Below are 13,298 nucleotides of genomic sequence, written 5' to 3' on the forward strand. Positions count from 1 at the left end.
TATGACGTGGGAGTACTGATTAAGTCAGAACTGTGTATACGTATATGTATATGTAAATTGTTATTGCTTAAAAAAATACTTTCATATTTTTATTCATGAAAAATTAAATGATTTATTATGTTATTTTCCCCGTTTATAACAAATTTTGAAAATTTCCGTTGCTATTGAAACGATCGGATGGATCGAAGGACACAAGAGCTGACCTGCACAACCAGTTATTATAATTCTGGAGGTCATCATAACTATTGTTGTTAGTCGGATCGAGATTTATGGTTTGTATAACGGGCTGTCTTCCGGTTTGGCAGTTTCGTGGTTATGTGTTGACCTTGAGAGCTGTATACATGTGACATTTAGAACTGGACTAGTTAGGTCTAAGTCCTAATAAATTCCAATCCGACGACATGCATTTCTTTAAAATATTAACCGTTCCAGAGCACCTGAATTAACTCCCTGTTTTTAGTGGAGTTCGTATTGTTTCTTATTTATTATTTGTAACTGTTGATGTAAATGTCTTTTGGTTTTATAAGTCTTTGTTAACTCCTTGGTTTTGATTGTTATTGTCTTAGACTAACGTCTGTGTTATTTTAGTATGATAGTCTTATATGTTAAGTTCGACGCAACATTAGTTTATCTATACTCATGGTCAAGATCCCGTCGACCGATTCCTTGTTTACGATATACATTAATTCCTACGTGCTCCCATATGTTTACCTGAAACATGCAACGCGGCAGAAGCTACTATTTGAACAGGAGTTATTTTAAACCCTTTTCGATTCCCTGACCCCAGTCCGTTTTATTTGTGTGGTACATTTAGCTTGTTGTTTTTTCTATGTTGTGTACCTTTGCCTTTCGTTTTACCATATGGTTTGTTCAAGGTGTTGCCTGTATTGCTTTGAGTGCTTTGTTTTTGTTCGAACCTTTCGTTCCTTGTATATTTTAACATAATTAGTATATAGGTTTATACATTAATTTTGTTATGGCAGATTATAGAAATCTGTCAGCAAAGCATCATTTATGATGGAGATTAAATCATTGAAAAGTTAATAACATTTATAATGTAATCTTTTGAAGTTTAGAATTGAAGGAAAACTATCGACAGATATCCACTCCACATTAAGAAGTTAACTACTTTTCATCAGTTACCAATTTAAAAGCAGATCCTTATCAAATACATCTATTTGAAACAACCTATCTTAAATACTCTAAGATCTGATCGACTTTTATTATTTTAATTATACAAAACACTATTCTTAATAAAACAAAACAGTATTCGGAGAATACTACCAGCTAAAGCTATGTACAACATTTTATATCATCATATTTCTGATTTTAGTACGTTCTTTTCAAATTTAAAGTTCAAAATTACCGTTTAAGACTAAAATTCATTTATGTTAATGGAACCATGTTATTAATGTTCAATAAGTTTTAAAATATATAGTATTTTCAATTTTGATGAGTCAAACAAAGGGGAAATTGACAGTAAAAAAATAAAACTGTAGATGTCTATGCTTTTTTAAATAGACCGATGTCAATGAAATGTGTAAAGCTCGAAATTGCCCCATGCGTGAAAAAATTAAACCCAGACTATGGTCAAATTTATCGTTATCCAATTTGTATATTTTATCAATTTTTAATTACATTAGAAATTTATAAATCCCTCTCCTCCCTATTAACGCTGTCAGTTTATTTACTAGCTATATTTCTTCCCTAATAGTCATATCATTCTAATGAGAAATACACGTATTAGATGTAATCATGAGAATACTTACGATTGCAAATTAGTTATGATAGATTTTTTTTGGTAATTGGTAACACACGAATAAACAGAGTAATATGTTTAAAAGATTAATTTACTCCTAATACAATGTAAGATATTATAGAGGATAGTTAAGTTTTTTGTTAATAATATAAGCTTCAAACAGACAATTCGTAAGAAAGCTATTTAAAATCACCGAAACACATTTGCAATATATTATACTACAGTTGATATTTCTTTTCATCAAATATTGAATCAGTAGTTCTATTTTAAAGATATTAACCTTAAAACGTTCCCCACTGTACATTGATATATATTTCAAATACAAGATAAACCCTTTGTAAAACATCATACAGATTGCAACAAAAAGTTATCCGAAACTAGTTTAATCTAAGATGCTTGCATTGATTTCTTGACTGACAACATATTTGTTACATTAGGAGAACGTGTTTTCAATAGACAATCGGCATTCTAATGGAAACCACATGTGTCCCTTTTCTTGCCGATTTGTTTCCTGTATTCTAATGATGCTAACCTCATACAGGAACTTCAGGACAAGAAGTTAGCAGTATCCTATTGTTGTTGTACCCCTATTTGTGACATATTGTTCACGCATCATTGTCGATATAATGGAATTTAAAGCTACTGTCATACAAGTGAGGGGTTTAGCGCTAAAAAGCCAGGTTAAATCCACCTTTTCTACATTTGCAGATGCCTGCACCGAGTCAGGAATATGACAGTTTTTGTCCATCGTTTGATGTGTTTTATCATTTAATTTTGCCATTTAATTAAGGACTTCCCGTTTTGAAATTTTCCTCGGAGTTCAGTTTTTTTGTGATTTTACTTTCTACATTACTTTCCGCTATACATAGATAATAATAAATAATTCAAACTTTGGGCTTTTAAACCAAACGTTCCCACTAATGAAGTTCAAATCATTTTTTCGTAAATTTTACGGACGCCATCATGAGCTGATTGACCGTTATAGAATATTAATTTCACAGATAAAAGTGGATATGTTCCTTATAAAGACAACAGTAGTATATCACTGTTCAAAAGTCATAAATCGATCGATAAAAACCAAATCCGGGTAACAAAATAAAACTGAAGGAAACACATCATCTATAAGAGGAAAACAACGAAAGAACAGAAACACTGAAGTGCAACAAAAACAAACGACATTACATGACGGGTACAGTCCAAATAAATGCCAGAACACAAAAACAGAGAAATACATTCATGAATAATATGATAGAACATATATGATAGTAAAAATGGAGATGAATCGAGATAAGGTTTCTAATTATGTTATTTGATATATTTTATAACAATTATAAGATATTAACATAGAATTGTGAAAGCTGTAATGCAACTTACTATGTCGGTATTCTTCGAAATTAAAACTGTGAGAATAAATAAATCCTGTGCACATATATAGTAGCTTTAAACTAAAATCATACAAATGAACCTGTTGACAAATTGTCTCCACTTTCATACGAATAGAAAATAAACAAGAATGTGTCCATAGTACACGGATGCCCCACTAGCACTTTCATTTTTTTCTCTTTTTTATTCTTATCTTGAAATTTAAATTAGAAAGATCATATCAAAGAGAACATGTGTACTAAGTTTCAAGTTGTTCGGACTTTAACATTAAAAACTACCTAGACCAAATCATTAACCTGAAGCGGGACAGACGGACGAATGAAAGAACGGACGGACAAACGCAGAGACCAGAAAACATATTGCCCCTCTCGGTGGGGCATAAAATAGAATCACAACTCCAAACGATAAGACAGAAAACAATATCCAATCAAAATTATAAATGAAATTAAATACATTGACCCTGGATAAACCAATACCGAGACACGTTTTATAGCAATACGAATTCACACTCGGCAAAACAGTTTTTTTCGGGGATAGGTCACGTTCAGTACTTCAAAAACCAGACGAAGTAAAAGGTCAACCACAATCTTAGACGTGGAAAACATGCCCTTCGTTATTTTAGACACAGAAACATCGTATGATAAAAAGTAAATCACTGAACTCCGAGGAAAATACAAAACGGAAAGTCCCTAATCAAATGGCAAAATTAATAGCTCAAACATATCAAACGAAATGATAGCAACTGTTATATTCCTGATTTGGTACAGGCATTGTCTTACGTAGAAAATGGTGAATTGAATCTGGTTTTAAACCTGGCTAAACCTACCATGTGTATGGCAGCCGCATCAAATTCTATTATAATGACAACAATGTGTGAACGAAACAAACAGACATTCTTATGTTGTACTGTTACACCTCTGTCCTATGGTAGGGTGAGGGTTGGGATCCCGCTAACATGTTTAACCCACCCCATTCTGTATTTATGTGCCTTTCCCAAGTCAGAAGCAATTTATTTAGTGGTTGTCGTTTGTTGATGTGTTACATATTTGTTTTTGTTCATTTTTAGTTGTACAAATTAGGCCGTTAATTTTCTCGTTTGAATTGCTTTACATTTGTCATTTCGAGGCCTTTTATAGCTGACTATGCGGTTTGGACTTTACTCATTGTTGAAGGCCGTAAGGAGACCCGTATAGTTGTAAATGTCTTTGTTATTTAGTCTCTTGTGGAAAGTTGTCTCATTGACAATACTACCACATCTTTTTTTTTCACATATTAAATAGGTAAAAATGTTAAAATAGGGGTAGAGTAGTCAACATAGTGCCACAATCCTATAAATAATAAAACCCAATTACATTTGTAACAAGGAAGCACAAAAAGGCATATATTAAATTTAACAACCTCATTCATTGCATTTATATATACGATTTTAATTACTTGCACCGAATCTTACGATGACGGGTACATGGTTACTATGACGTAGTATTGTGTGTTTGACGTCACACAGGTAGATATTTAATAATTATGTCGTTCAAAGATTAAACAGAATATAGTCTATTGTTCTTTTAGGCATTTCCTCCGCATAATCTAAATTAAAAGTTTCCATTGTCCTTCTTGCTGCTGGTTGATTTGCTAATTGTGCAATTCATCTAAATAAGAGCAAAGAAACACCAAAAGAGCATATAGACAAAGCACATTAGCAAAAATTAAAGACAAGAATACAAAAATTATCACAGAACAACAACACAAAGTCGGGATATGTAAGTACAGAGCCTCAAATTAGCAAAGACCCATGTTACCATCTTATTGTGTTTTTAGCGAGAGAAATGTATGCATAATGTTATAGATATTTCATATCTTTTGGATAGTTTTGTGGTGTATCGTAAATTATACCATAGCTTTTGTTGAAACCCCCGGCAATAACCTCACGAGACTTCGAAATATCTGTTTTAACCTATCGCATATATTGCTGTTTAAAAATGTGTATTTCATATATGTTTGTTAGTTTACTTTAAAAATAGTTTTATAAGAATCAGTCAAATTACCCTTTTTGGACCTTACACATTAAGCTCCGCCTTCTTTCTGAAATAAGCCCGGGCTTCTTTAACAGCGGGAACATCAGTAAGACAAGATTTTTTGACAGCGATGGATGCACATCTACATTGGTGACGGGTAACGTTACAGACAAAAGAAATTGGATGTTCTGCATATGGCTGCAAGAGATATTTAAAAAGTTTTCCGGAACCCCAGATTAAAAGTTGAACTGCAAAGGGTTAGTGTATTTTTTTATTTTATCAAAATGTTAAATGTTCGAAATGTTTAAATTTTTATTGTTAATTAATTTTATAATTCTGTGGAAATTTGAATCTCAAGAATCTTTTAGTGAGTTTGGATGAAAAATTCCACGTTTTAATTTGTACCAGAAGCCCAAGTCATGCATTAATTAACAAGGATTTCAAAATGTCCACGATTAAAATCGCATGTGATGTATATTCTAGATAATTTAAAAAAAATGTTCAGCTTCATTTAAAGAAACCTATGTTCAGCTTCATTTAAAGGAACCTATCTATTTTTAATTCTCAAACATAGTTGTTATTACTTAAGCAACCTCGTTAACAGTTTAGTTTTATATCAAATTTGATGAGAATCCAGGATTTTTAAAGGGGGAGGGGTCTAGCAAGTCAACTTTATTTAAAAAAAAAAAAAAGGACTACGCATCAACCATACATGAAGCTCCTTGAAAAGTGCGTGCCTTCCGCTCCCTCTACCCAAAAAAAATCTGCCTCGGCAATTTTAAAACCTTTTACGCAATATACTCATGTAGCTGTACAGTGGAGGCTATGGGACTACAATCTAAGTAGACATCTGAATCACCGAAAATCAACTTATATAAAAATGTATAATTTGATAATTAAATTTTAACACATTTGTACCTTTTTTTAAATTTGTTCTTGACAATTTTTTGTTCATTGAAAAATATAGGGACAACGGAGTTGGTGTACGTGGGTTCGATTCCCACCCTAGGCATTCATTTATATCGGCTGGTGCAAAGCGGGCAGTTTAGCTTAGTGGCCCCACATTGACTCTGTTGTTCATATGTCAATTAAAATTTTCAGGCGGCCTCGTTCAGGTCTTGCCATCTTTGTTTTTCTTTTCGAAAATCATACACAACAAAACCATGGTATAATTGTGAAAATTATATCATAGATAGCTATGGTATAATTTTCGGTTATTGAGATTTATACTCTTGTTGCATTCCCATAGTTTACATTGTACAGCTATAGGTTAATGAAAAATTATTACACCAGGGTTTTCGTTATCACAAACTAGTCAAAACATTTACTAAACTTTTATCATCGGCACAAGGACGTCATATGTATCAAAGAAACACAAAAAGTCATATAGACAAAGCAAATTAGAAAAAAGAAAGACAAACATAATAGAAAATTACGCAATGACGTGAAGCATAAGTATAGAGTCACGTCAAATGAATATCAACAAACACAAACTTAACAGTAAAAGTAATATTAATAAAGACAAATAAAAGATATTCAGAACTCAATGGACGTACTTGATAAATTGCATGCTTATATCGGTGATTTTGAATCTGTTCAAAGTTTTGATTTTTCTACCCTATATACCACATTGCCTCACATTCTTATTAAGAAATAATTCAGATACCTTATTAAATGGACATTTAAAAAGTCAGAATGTGAATATATATGTTCAAACTCCATTAATTCATTTTTTAGTAGCAATAAACAAAAAAAAACTATATCAATTGGACATGCTTTGATAATATATCTGCCCTTGAATTTTTACTAGATACATGTAACATTTGTATTCGCTTTGAAGATTCCGTATATCGTCAGGTTATCGGAATTCCAATGGGGAATAACTGTGCACCACTTATTGCGGACCTGTTTTTGTATTGCTATGAGTTACAATGTTTGACAAAAATTAGCAAAGACCCATGTCACCATCTTATGGTGTTTTTAGCGAGAGAAATGTATGCATTATTGAAAAATTATTACACCAGGGTTTTCGTTATCGCAAACTAGTCAAAACATTTACTAAACTTTTATCATCGGCACAAGGACATCATTCGTAAATATAACTCAACATGTAGACATCTTATACGTTCAGGTATTTCACATCTAATCTTTTATGGTAATATTCTTTACAAAGCACAAAAATGTCAGTATTCACCTCAACAGCTAACAAAACCTTTAAACATACTTATGTATAAGGGATATAGTTACGATACTGTTGTCAGGTCATTAGAGATTACATATTAGGCTTTACTATTGATTCTTATAGGGTCTTTGCATCGGAATTAAACATATTTATCTTAAAACCAGTTGTTGGCATGACACGGGTTATGTTCTTCTCATATAGTTTATGATGTTATAATACCCCTAACGGGAGGGATTATGCTTGATATTCATATGCTTTCAATCAGTTTAATTGAGGTCTGGAGCTGACTTTTACTATGCGTATTGTTACATGTATTTGTTTTTTCTACATTGGCTAGAGGTATAGGGGGAGGGTTGAGATCTAAAAAGAATAAACATGTTTAACCCCGCCACATTTGAAGTTGTGCATCTGACTTTGGAATGTGCAAGATGGCCACGGTTGCCATGGAAATTAAAATAATCTAAAAAAGACCCATCGAAACAACATCTGATACGCAAATTTAATAATACTATTAGATATTTGGACGATATTTTGGCTCTCAATAATGACGACTTCAGTATGTATTCTGAAGGAATTTATCCTGTTGAACTTACTTTAAACAAAGCTAATACTAACAATGACCTCTGTCCTTTCCTCGATCGTGATATCAATATCATTAACGGAAAGCTTATACTAAAATTTATGATAAAAGAAATGATTTCTCATTTCCTATCGCTAATTATCCATTTTTAGATGGTGACGTTCCCTTGGCACCATCTGACGGTGTTTATATATCCCAACTTGTACGTTTTGCTCGTGTATGTAACAATGTTTTAAATTTTAACGAGAGAAATTTTTGTATTACTGAAAAATTATTACACCAGGGTTTTCGATATCACAAACTAGTCAAAACATTTACTAAATTTTATCACCGGTATAAGGACATTATTCGTAAATATAGTTTAACATGCAGACTTCTTATACGTCCAGGTATTTCACATCCAATTTTTTATGGAAATATATTCTTTATAAAGCACAAAAATGTCAGTATTCACCTCAGAGGCTAACAAAACCTTTAAATAGACTTATTAAGAAGGGATATAGTTACGATACTGTTGCCAGGTCATTAAAAATTGCCTATTTTGGCGCTAATATTGATTCACTTATAGGGTCTTTGCATCAGAACTAAACACATTTATTTAAAAACCAGTTGTTGGCATGACACGGGTTATGTTCTTCTCATATATGTTATGATGGTATGATACTAAACCCCTAACGGGAAGGATTGTGCCTGATATTCATATGATGAAGATATAATCTTTCAATCAGTTTAATTGAAGTCTGGACTGGAGCTGGTATGTCTGTTCACTGCTAGTAGTCTGTTGTTATTTATGTATTATTGTCATTTTGTTTATTTTCTTTGGTTACATCTTCTGACATCAGACTTGGACTTCTCTTGAACTGAATTTTAATATGCGTATTGTTATGCGTTTACTTTTTCTACATTAGCTAGAGGTATACGGGAGGGTTGAGATCTCATAAACATGTTTAACCCCGCCGCATTTTTGCGCCTGTCCCAAGTCAGGAGCCTCTGGCCTTTGTAAGTCTTGTATTATTTTTAATTTTAGTTTCTTGTGTACAATTTGGAGTTTAGTATGGCGTTCATTATCACTGAACTAGTATATATATTTGTTTATGGGCCAGCTGAAAGGACGCCTCCGGGTGCGGGAATGTCTCGCTGAATTGAAGACCTGTTGGTGACCTTCTGTTGTTGTCTCTTCTATGGTCGGGTTGTTGTCTCTCTGACACATTCCCCATTTCCATTCTCAATTTTATTTAACGACCAATTCGTAATAATGTCCATAAAATTTACGGAGTGTAATTTTTTATCTTTCCTCCTCATAAATAAAGCCAAATCAGGGTTACAAACTAAAACAACTAGAAACCTATCAATTATAAGATGAAAACAACAAAACAAAAGAAACACTAATAAAGTGTAACAAAAACAAACGACAATGTAACACACAGAGAAACAAACTATACGGTGACCTATAGTTGTTAATTTCTGTGTCATTTGGTCTCTTGTGGAGATGTGTCTCATTTGCAATCACACCACATCTTCTTTTTATATATAAGATAAAAACTGTCATTTTCAAGACTTGGTACAGAATATTTAAGAAAAATGGTGGATGAAACCTGGTTTTGTGGCTAGTCAAACCTTGAGCTCTTATGGCAATGTAAAGGACTATATTACATAACGGGACTTCAGTACAAATAAATGCGATAACATTAAGGACAGATAATACACAAATAAACAATACAATAATACATTTTATATGCTAATAGTTAATTTAGGTACCAGACTTATAGTTTAATACGACAGACGCCCGTTTCATCTACATAAGACTCACCAGTGACGCTCAGATAAAAATAGTCAACAGCCGAAAAAGTATAAAGCTAAAGATCATTGATAACAAAAAATTCTAAAAAAGTTATGCTAAATACGGCTAAGGTTATATATGCTTTGAATAAAAAAAATCCTTAGTATTTAAAATAATTCATACTTTTTCAAATAATAAATTTATAGAAAATTTAATTGACATTTATGTCAACACCGAAGTGCAGATTAACCACAGAATAAAAGACAACACGTAAAACAACCTAGGGTAGCACATAAAAACAGTTCAGCATACCCACGCATTGTCTATCATACGACGAATTGACGATATATAATCATGCGACAGGTAGATTTCTTAAAACAAAAATGATATACAAATTGTTGTTCAAGATTAGGTTTGAAATCATCGTATATGATGTATATTATAACAATTACAAGACTCTTAATATAATATTGTGTTAGTAATTAGATAATTAATTGTATTATTTTAGCTACGTCGGTATTTCTTCTTAATCAAACTATAAAACAAATAAATCGTGTACGTTTAATTGCTTTAAACTAAAATCTTATAAATAATCTGGGTGATTAATTATCTATACCTTTACATACGAATAGAACAAATGATAAAAGAAAATTAAAAACCAATTGTTCAGAGAACAATTGAACACAGAAAAGTGGAAAGACCTAATTAGAATTACAACTACAACAGTCACTACAAACGATAAGACTTTTAACCATATCCGATAAGAATGACAATTACAACATAACCTTGTTGGAGCAGTTTTTGCTAAAGGAGTACACTCCCCCATATGAAGTACTTATAGTGTGAACATGCACGATCATAACGTTTCAACTGAGATATGTAATCACCATACGAGGGTCAGAGAATATGTTACTGCTGAGAAATGGGTAATTGATAATTGGAAAGTTGAAATCGTCTCGTTTGCCATAGATTTTAGTGTGAATTCATACATCTGTGTCAATATTGAGGAAGATATCAAGATATGAAGCAGTCCATCTGGTATCAGTAGTATCCTTAATTTCAAGTTCACTGGGATAAATTAGAAGTACTGGGTCGAAATATGGCCATTATGGGTTATTCAGTGATAAGACATCATCAATAACTTATGCGCTTCTACCACCCCATCCCCTTTTTACGAATGTGACCTACCGAATTAGACTTGTTACTGACATAAGATAAACGACTAGTGCCACATGTTGAGCAAAATCTGGTAACCCCTTCTGGAGCACCTGAGATCATTCTCATTTTTTTGGTTGAGTTCGGGTTGCTCAGTTTTTATATTTCTATGCTGTGTTTTGTATACTATTGCTTGTCTCTTTGTCTCTTTTGACGTTGTCAGTTTATTTTCAATTTATGAGTTTGACTGTTCCTCTGGTATCTTTCGTACCTCTTTTGAATTTTTCTCTGGTATCTTTAAGAAACGTTATCCAACGTTTTGTATTTTAAACATATAAGGTAGTCTTGAGTGGGATATCGGGTAACTTTGTTCCCCGAAAATTGTTGTCAATTGTACGAAGTTAAATTTGGCGCTGTTTGTGAGGAATAATTGTCCTGCTGTCTCACACTGGCAGTTCTATATATATGTTATTATATTCCGTCCATAAAGCGGGACAATTTCCGATCGCTGTACGTTGGTTCTTTCATCCCTCTTGCTTCTTCACTTCTGCTTCCGAACCGATTGACAAAATTTGTGTGGGAAATTTGGCAGAATTTTAATCACAATGTGTTCCTCCTTTTCCATTTCTTGATGTGAATGAATTCTGTAGTTAACTATGGAATGAAAAACACTATGGAGTTTTAAAGTCCAGCTTTTGGTATAAAACTTTCATAATAAATCTCTATATATTAGATTAAATGCAGTATTTTATTTTGTCCAATATAGGATTTCCATACTGTAAAATGCTACAAACATGTCATCAACACTAACTGGTAAACGAAAACTACATGATAAGGCGCAAATCGAAATGCTAGGACAATTAATAATTACAAAGAAGAAGTTGTATCGTCTGTCCCAATTTTAATTTCTTTTAAAGTTTTCTGCAAAAAAAAACCACCAAAAACTTTACACAAATTCGAAATGTAAAGTTATCCAAGTGTAGGAATACTTTCATAGGTGTAAAGTATAGTTTAGGGTCTTGCGTTTCAGTAGCAACGTTACAATTAAGTGAAAGCATTAGGCTGTAAATGCTATAAGTTTTAAATTAAACAAGTGATACGTGTACACATATTCTTTACAACTTTTTATTGCCAAAGACTATTTAAACAGACTAATGAACGAACTATGTTGTTCTGTACATGGTAAAAGAAAGACGACTCCGTTTAAGAAAACATCCCCTAATGATAATAAACTCACACGAAATAAAGCTAGTCTTGAATCATAAGGTCAATGATAGACTGGTCTCTATACCAATAAGTCATGCTCCAAATCTCAAAGATTCTTTATACATTGAGAAAAATTTCATCATTCACTTTTATTTAACTAATCCTTCATTACTCAATTTCTATGAAAAAGAGACAAATACATGACACTGAATAGAATTATTTAGTATGACAACATATATATGTATAAAATTGAGAAAGGAAATGGGGAATGTGTCAAAGCGACAGCAACCCGTATGCATGTGTTATTGACGCTCATTTTAATGTTATATTTAACAATGCCATCAAAGTGCGAGGTTTGGCATGCCACAAAACCAGGTTCCACCCACCTTTTTTTTCTTTAAAATGTCCTGTACCAAGTCAGGAAAATGGCCATTGTAATATCATAGTTCGTTTCTGTGTGTGTAACATTTTTACGTTGTGTTTCCGTTGTGTCGTTTGTTTTCTCCTATTTTTGAGTGTGAATTCACATTACTATAAGACGTGCCACAGTACTTTTCTATCCCAAATTCATGTATTTGGTTTTGATGTTATATTGGTTATTCTCATCGGATGTTGTCTAATGCTTAGTCCGTTGCTGTGTGTGTTACATTTTAATGTTGTGTCGTTCTCCTCTAATATTTAATGCGTTTCCCTCAGTTTTAGTTTGTTACCCCGATTTTTTGTCCATAGATTTATGTGTTTTGAACAGCGGTATACTACTGTTGCCTTTATTTATTAATAGTTATCAAAGGTACCAGGATTACTATCATTTAATACGCAAGACTACATAAGACTCATCAGTGACGCTCAGATCAAATAGTTAAAAAAAGCTAAACAAGTACGAAGTTGAAGAGAACACTAAATTTCAAAAAGTTGTGCCAAAAACGGCTAAGGTAATCTATGCCCTGGATAAGAAAATCCTTAGTTTTTCGAAAAAAAATCATAGTTTTGAGAACAGGAAATTTATAAAAATGACCATATAATTGATATTCATGTCAACACCGAAGTGCTGTCGACTGAACTGTTGATACCCTCGGGGACGAAACGTCCACCATCAGTGGCATCGACCACTATGTTAAATTGTAAAATTGTATATTCTGTTCTATGGTAATATTATGTATGTATCAAGCCAATTAAGTAACACTCCATATTGTTATAACCAACATATAAATCGTTTTAAGAAAGGTTAATCGCAGCTTCTT

The sequence above is a fragment of the Mytilus galloprovincialis genome, chromosome 8, assembly GCF_965363235.1.
Source record: "Mytilus galloprovincialis chromosome 8, xbMytGall1.hap1.1, whole genome shotgun sequence".
Classification (NCBI taxonomy): domain Eukaryota; kingdom Metazoa; phylum Mollusca; class Bivalvia; order Mytilida; family Mytilidae; genus Mytilus; species Mytilus galloprovincialis.